General features: G+C 49.6%; 1 protein-coding gene across 1 annotated transcript in view; it reads left to right on the top strand.

Moving 5' to 3' along the window:
* Positions 1–1,817: 1,817 nt before the first annotated feature.
* The window catches only part of RFTN1 (raftlin, lipid raft linker 1), a 187,548-nt gene continuing 181,892 nt past the window's right edge, over positions 1,818–7,473 (top strand). The window contains exon 1 of the mRNA XM_024566000.3: positions 1,818–2,038. The gene's annotated coding sequence lies outside the window, so the exon portion shown is untranslated. The remainder of the gene's footprint in view (positions 2,039–7,473) is intronic.

The following is a 7,473-nucleotide window of genomic DNA, read 5'->3' as shown; positions in this document are numbered from 1 at the left end:
GAGTGGAGGAAAATGGAAACAATCAGAATAATTTATTAATCCCAAAGACCCAGTGTTTAAAAAAAATATATGTGCAAAAATTTTAGAGTCGAAATGGTTTGCTTTAAGGAAAAATCAGCCTCTTACCCCACCAATTTATGTTGCCTTTCCTTTTTTTCTGCTGATCTTTTAAAAAATGCTTCGTAGTTTTTTTTTTTTAACTGGTTAACACCTATAAATATTATTTTCTTTCTTCAGTGTACATACCATGAAAGGATGAGAAAGATTTCTGACGGGTTTTGCCTTGCAACACTGGAGGCTTTGGGAAGATACTGTAAAGATCCCTCCCTCTGGCCTCGCAGGTGGGCGTTTGAAACCACTGGGGGTGCCACTGGACACTTGTCCCCACACACTACTACTTGAACCTGGACTTGGGCTGTCACTTGGTCTTATTTTCTCCTAGGGGGCAATCCAAGGGAGGGCAGAGAGCAGGAGAGAGTGGAAGTGCTGGTGGGTGGTGGTGACTGCTGCCAGCAGGTGGTGGGGGTAGAAAGGGTAAGGGGCAAAAAGCAAAAACAAAAACCCCCAGTGCGGGGAGAGGGAAGGAACGAGAATTGGGGAGGGTGTGGAAAGAGAAACACCTGGGAGAAAACCTCTGAGAAGCAGTGGTAACAAGAATTTCTGAAATGAAAACAGCCCTCCTTACCCCCTGGGGAGGTGTTATTAGTACCAGAAGGACCTCCTTATAACACCATTCGGGCTGAATCATGCCTAAGGCCCTCTCTTTGGGTAGAAAAGGCACTTAATTAGATTATGTCTGCTGTCTGTTCCAGTCCCCTTATAATAATAACAATGATAATAGCTAAGTTATAGAATGCTTCCTAAACACTTTACATACAAAATCCAGGAGGAAGTGCTACTTGAGAAATGAGGAAACAAGCCCAGAGCAGTTAAGTCTCTTATCCAAGTCACACAGGGAGTAAGTAGGGAGGCCAGGAAGCCAACCCTGCCTGTCTGACTCCAGCGTCCCTGCTCCTAACCCCTACAGCGTAATTTTGCATTGTTTAAATAGATTCAAATGAAAGAAATTTTATAATGCGCTCACTGCCCCACATCTTCACTTCACTAAAGTAGCCCTGGCCTGGCACTTTATTTATATAATTTTCTTCTTAGGCAGCTTAAAGTGCAGGGCAAGATGGTTCCCCAGATTTTCTCAAACCTTCTCAACAGCCTAAATTGGTGGCATAGGGTGTGGCAACAAAACAGTGGCAATTATCCCTCTCCCTAAGCACTAATTCCCAAGGAATAATTTTGGCAGCACCAGGGCCGCCAGCGACGGGCCCACCTGAGGAATGGGGAGGAGGAATGATCCTCCGTTAATGATCCTCCCACCTTCTAGCCATAGTACCTTGGTGGCAGTCGCCCTCCAGAATCCCAGCTCAAAATTTGAGGGATCCCAGTACCTCACGTGCGCTCTCAACATACACGGAGCCTTGGTTAGGAGGAGGAAAGAGGTGGGTACGTGAGCTCGGGACCTCAGAGCGGAGGGCACCGAGGGGTCGCTGGGTGGGTAGCCGCGTGTGCCGCACGCGAGTTGTCCGCCGAGTGGAGGCAGAGGCGCGGCGCTGAGCACGCAGAGGGCGCGGGGCGGGCCCGTTGCCCCCGCAGCGGCTGTTAGGGGCCGCGCGGCTTCCCCCAAAGATGCAGCGCAGCATATTTTGCACATGAGTTCAGAGGAAGAGGAAGTGTAGCCGGCGGACGCGCGGCGGCGGCGGGGGCGCGTCGGGACTGGAGCTGGAGCGCGCTGGGCGCTAGGCGCAGCGCGCAGCGAGCAGCGAGCGGGAGCGCGGCTGCCGCGGGCTCCGACGGACTCACCGATCGCGGGAGGGACGGACACTCGAGCACGCCGCGCCGTCGCCACCCTCCCGCCCCCGCCCCAACTGGTGCCCACGCCTTCTCCGCGCCGCCTCCTCTGCATGGCACAAACTTTCCTCCCGGGACGGAACACACTGTCTCAGGGAGCCCGCACCCACACGTTCTCCTGAGCTAGTCCGGAACGGTACGTAGGCGCGCGGCAAGTCTTGGGGTGTACGCGGGCACAAGCCCCTCCGTTTGGCCCCTTGGATCAGGACCCCTGTGGACAGGGGGAGCCCTGCGTGGCGCCTCCCTGCAGGTTGCCGGAGCTGTGGCGTGTTTCCCAGGCTCCGGGGCTGCTAGAGGGCCCCTCCTCTCAACCCCTTTCCTCGCACCTCTGACCCGGTTTTGGATGGGGTCGGGCTCGATCCATGGGGCACAGCAATCTTGGGCCAACTTTTTCGAGAAAAAAAATCATCCCCGGCGCGCTCTGGCGAGAGGCACCCCAGAGCAGTCTGTTGGGGGTCCAGGGCTTTTCCGGCTCGGGGCGGGGGCTGGGGTGGCGCCTAGGAAGGAAGCAGAGGAGAAGCTTCCAGGCTACAGGTGGGTCTAGGTCACTGCTGCAGGGGTTCCTCTGCAAATATCAGGCGGGAGCTGGCAACGGAGTCCAGTTAGGGACGAGGGTGGGGTGGAGGCGGCTCTGGCTGCCCTTAATGCGTGCGCCCTAGGAGGTAGGCTTGCTCTCTGGGCAGGAATGATGGATGAGTGGGAGCAGACGTGCGGCACGTTCAGAGGAAGCACCGCATCCACTGGAGGCTCGGCGACTCCAGGCGCGGGGAGTCCCCGGCGCTGAAAACGGGCATTCCCCCTTTGTAAGGGGGTTTCTTCCCTCGTCCTAACCTACTTAACTAGGCTCAAGGGACTGCAGTGTGGGTCTGAGTCAGGGTGGGGCGATGGCGGCGTATATTTCAGGAAACCCAGTTGTCAGGTGTGCAAACCCTCCTCCCGAGCCCTGGGCTCTTGCCCTTCACCTAGAGTGTCGCTGTTTTTGTCAGCGAGAGCAGCGTGGAGACCAAGGTGCTGGATCCAGGCGCGCTCCTTATTACCTCCTTGTTGCACACGCTGGACTGCCTCATGTGGTTGTGGGTAGTTCCCGGGGACGTTGGGGGTGTCAGTGAGTTTGTTAGGGGGCTTACACACAAACAAACAAAAAGTATTTTTTTTAAAAAGTCTGGCACAGATCCCTATATTTGAGTGGTTGCCCTGGTTTCCAGCAACAGTCGCTTCTTGTAATTGGTACAGCTGTTTTCAGATGCTGGGCTGGCAGTCAGACCAGTCGTCTTCCAGCCCCTGCCATTGTGTGTCATCTCAGGATAAGCGAGGCCCTGCCAGGAAGGAAGGCCGGTGTAATGTGAGCGACCTTTGCGCCTGTGGGGAGGGCTTGCTGTGCACCCCACGTGTCCCTAGCCACCGGGATTCCTAATTTGTACCTCTGAACAGCGGAATTCCCTAAGTTCAAGGGACTCCAGATGTCACCAAGCCCCACAGAGGGTTAAGCAGCAAGTTGTTTGGGGCTCCTGGTGCATATGTGTGCTAACCTCAGTGAAATCACTCTAACCTCAGAGGAGCTCTGCATCCTCTTTTGCCTTCAGTGGGGTTTCTGGCCCGAGAACTGGGAAGTCATCCTCCGGCTGCATTTGTATAACAGGTTGTTGGGTTGGTTTTTCTTTGTCTTTGGCTGAAGGACATGGGGCAAGTGGAAGTGGAGTGTTGTGCATTAGCTAATGGATTTGGTGCAGGAATTGAAAGAGAACAAGTTGGGGATACAAGTGAATGTGTCCTTTTTCTCCCTGTTGAGAAGGAATTTTTGGCTTTCATTCAAATAATTGCTTTGTCTGTAGGGAAACAGGCAGAAAATCTTTGGCATGAGTGATGTGAGTTCCTGTAAAGCCAGTCGTGTTCTTGCAGTCTTCACTTTTCAGCAGAACTGAAACGATGTGAGGCCACGGCTTGGTGGGCATGGCGCCTTGACAAATTTCTAATGCGGTGGGCTAAAGAAAGGGCACTGTGACTCTTTCCCCCGCCCATCTCATTTTAGAAAATGTAGAATAGTTGCAAAAGCAGTGGCCATCCAAATACCCACACCCAGAGCCTGTAATTTTGCTACATTGGTTTAATTACACATCTCCCCATTGATTCATCCCTCCATCCATCGTCAGTTCCATTTCCTGTTTTATTCATTTTAAAGTAAATTGCAGACATTGAAACAGGTCACTCCTGAACATTTCAGCACACATTTTATTATTTAGAGTTGAGTTGATGTTCATGATTTCCTTCAGGTAAAATGTATAGACACATAGTGAAGCGCACACACCTTAAGAGTAACATTTGCATAATGTTTTGACAGGTGTGTACACCTGTATAACCCTAGTCTCTATCAAGAAAGAGAATATTACGGTCACCCCAGAAAGTTGCTTCATCTCCATTTCCAGTCGGTCCCCGTCCCCACCCCATCAGTGGCAACCGCTGCTTTGATTGTTTCTCACTCTAGTTTCTTTTAAGCTGTTGTTGAGCCTGATGTAAATGGAATTCGTACAGTATTGTGTAAAGCTTCTTTCACTCAGCATGGTTTTGAGATTCACCCATGCTGAATGTGCAGCCTTTGGGTCTCCTTTTTTTTAAATTGCTGAGTTATATCCCGGTTATGCCTACACCACAGTTTGTTCATGTATCCCTCTGTTCATGGACACATGACTTATTCCCAGTTTTGGGGGGTACTGTGAATACAGATGCTATTAATATTCATGTACAAGCCTGCCTAAAGATGTATGTGCTCATTTCTTCTGTGTAAATGTCTAGGAATTGCTGTGTCATAGAACCTTCTAAGAAACTGCCAGACCTTTTCCCAATGTGTTTACACCACTTAACATTTCCACCAGCAAAGAATACCAGTATGACATTCCAGATATTACAACCTTATTTTCCTAACCCCAAGTCAAGAGCATCGTTTGACTAGTGTTCTTCTGGGGCCAGAAATCGGGACCAACTGGGACATTCCAGAACGTGTTTTCATAGGTGGAGGAGCTGTGAGCAATCCCCGACTCTGCCCGTAAATGGGTTTACACTTAAATCACTGCAGACCATCAGATATTTTGTTTTTTAGAAATCTTCAGAAAAGGGAATTCCATAGGGGAATGTACACTTGGTTGTGAAAGAACATTGACTGAGTGCGTTCTACAGAAATAAAAATAACCCCTAACTCCATAGAATTCCACTAAACTTCTGCTGAGAAACTCCTGGGGAATTTCCAGCGTATAGGTCTGGTTGCTGTGAACTTGATGGAGAGTCCCGTTGGATTTCACCGGCTTGAGCAGTTAGTTAGCTGTTGAAAGGGGTTGTGTTTGCTTTGTGAGGAAGATCGGATTTGGTGTTTTGAAGGCTCAGAGAGCAGCTTTCCTGTTAAAGTGATTTGGCCTGTCAGTGGAAACATGGCCCGTAGACACCCCCCTGCTTGTCCTGGCTGGGAAAATGGGCTGGTTCCTCTCAGTCGCCTTCATACCTCTATCCCTCTCTGTGGGCCTGCAGCTGAATCTGGGCTTGGCTGATCCAGGAAACACGAAGAAGTGAGCCTCCTGGCCTTCAGGGGACCCCAAGATGAAATTTTTACATCTCTCCAAGGTGTCTCAGAGGGGCCCAAGCTTTGTGGATGATTTAGAGCCTTGAGACATTGCCCTCTGGGGACTGTTTTCATCCATAGCCTGGTTCGTGCTTGCCAGAGAGTAGGGGCACAGTAAACACTGGCTGAGCGATTCTTGTGACTCATGGTAACCATCTAGGCGATGACTTCTCTGGAGGTTGACGGAGACCTCTGAGTGCCGAGACGTCAGGTCCCCGGACGTATTTTACTAGATGCCACTCTCCCAGAACCTGAGAAACAGCTTCAAGGGGATTGGGCCTCAGAAAACTTGACCCACCGTAAACTTTCATTGTAGTAGCTCCGTTCTTATTTTATTACAGATTTTGCTATTGTTATTAACAAAATAATAATTATAGCGGCCACTTGCCAAGTGCTTCCTCTTTGCCAGGCACTGTCAGGCCCTGTACCCGCTGTATTCTCTGAATTTTATCCTCATGGGAGACCAGCACTATTATTATCTGCTCTTCAGCCTTGAGGAAACTGAAGTTTAGTGAGGTTATATAACTTGCCCTGAGTTCACATTTTCATGTTTCCCAGACTGGGGAGAGACTGTGGCGTTCTGGCTGGCAAATGTGTATTCCGTCTACAAGCACAGACGTCCAAATACGTGAAGCCATAGTGTAACAGAACTGTAAACTGGACAGACAGAGCCAAGTCCCAAGAAATGACAACATTGAATCGCTGTCTTTAGTCTTTTTTGTGTTTTAAGCTTGCTGACTTCGGGGCAGCTGAGGCCTGTCTAGAGACACTAATTTTGGTGACAATTTAAGATATTACTGGTTGATTACGATTGCAATTTTATTGCAGGAAGTGAAAGACATTGCCAGCGGTTCGGTCTGAGTGTCTGTAGCTGAACTGTCCAGGACAGTAGCCACTAGCTACCTGTAGCTATTTACATTTAAATGGAAATGGATGAAAAGGAAATCAAACTAAACGTTTATTTCTGCAGTCTCACTAGCCACCTTCCACGTGCTCAACATGTGGTTGGTGGCTGCTGAATCGGACAGCATAACGTAGTCTGTTTTCGTCATCGCTGAAGTTTGTTTGCCGTGCGGCTCTGCTGTAAGCGCTTCTCTGTTTTCTTTCTGCTTGAGAATTGACAACACACTTGGCCCAGGCTCAGGCTGTTTTTTTACTGACAAAGAGATAAATTTAGCCCAATTTTTCTTTTATGTTTACCTTTTAAAGGTTGTGTGTGTGTGATCTTTCCTCTCATTCACATTCGCTTTTTGTCATAAATTTGAGGGTTTTTTCCTCCTGAGCCCCCAAAAGGGACTTTTGTTATTATCATTGATATTTTACCAAGATGCTTTGTCTTAAAAGATCAGTACGGCAGGCAAGCCATGGCCACTGCTTGAGCCCTGTTAATTCCTTGCTCTCCAAATAAGAATTCAGTTCAGCTTTTAAATATGCATTTGTGTGGCTTACTCCCTACCTGGGCTGAATTCAGGAAGAAAATCGCTCTCAGCGGGGCCAGAACCGAAGAGCTAGAAAATCAGGTCTCATTCTACGCGTGATGGCTACCTGCCAAGACTGAGATGGAGGAGATGCCATTTGGTACTTAATGGCTTCATTTGGGGGTATTGCTGGCCTGGCCTGTGCCTGCGGTGTAGGGAGTACTGGACAGGGCTGCTAGCTTCTATGTCGGACTGCACAGGCCAGTAGGGACGTGGCTTTCTCCTCTTCTGTGCTGTACGCTATTCCAGAATCAGGTGCCAAGGAAAGCGGACTCCAGCCCTCAGGTGGGGAGCACCCCGACCAGCCACAGGGGGAAAGTCAAATCAGCTATGATTTGCTCAGCTTGTTTGTACTGACCAACTTTCCAGCTACTTGGTAAAATGATGTTAGATGTTTCCACACTTTTTCAACCAGGAAGCCTGCTGCACTTCACTCACGGCTTTCTTTGGCTTTTCCAACTAAACTGTCTCACTTTGTTTCCCATG

Source organism: Desmodus rotundus, chromosome 8 (assembly GCF_022682495.2).
Source record: "Desmodus rotundus isolate HL8 chromosome 8, HLdesRot8A.1, whole genome shotgun sequence".
NCBI lineage: Eukaryota > Metazoa > Chordata > Mammalia > Chiroptera > Phyllostomidae > Desmodus > Desmodus rotundus.
This window is presented reverse-complemented; position numbering and strand designations above follow the sequence as displayed.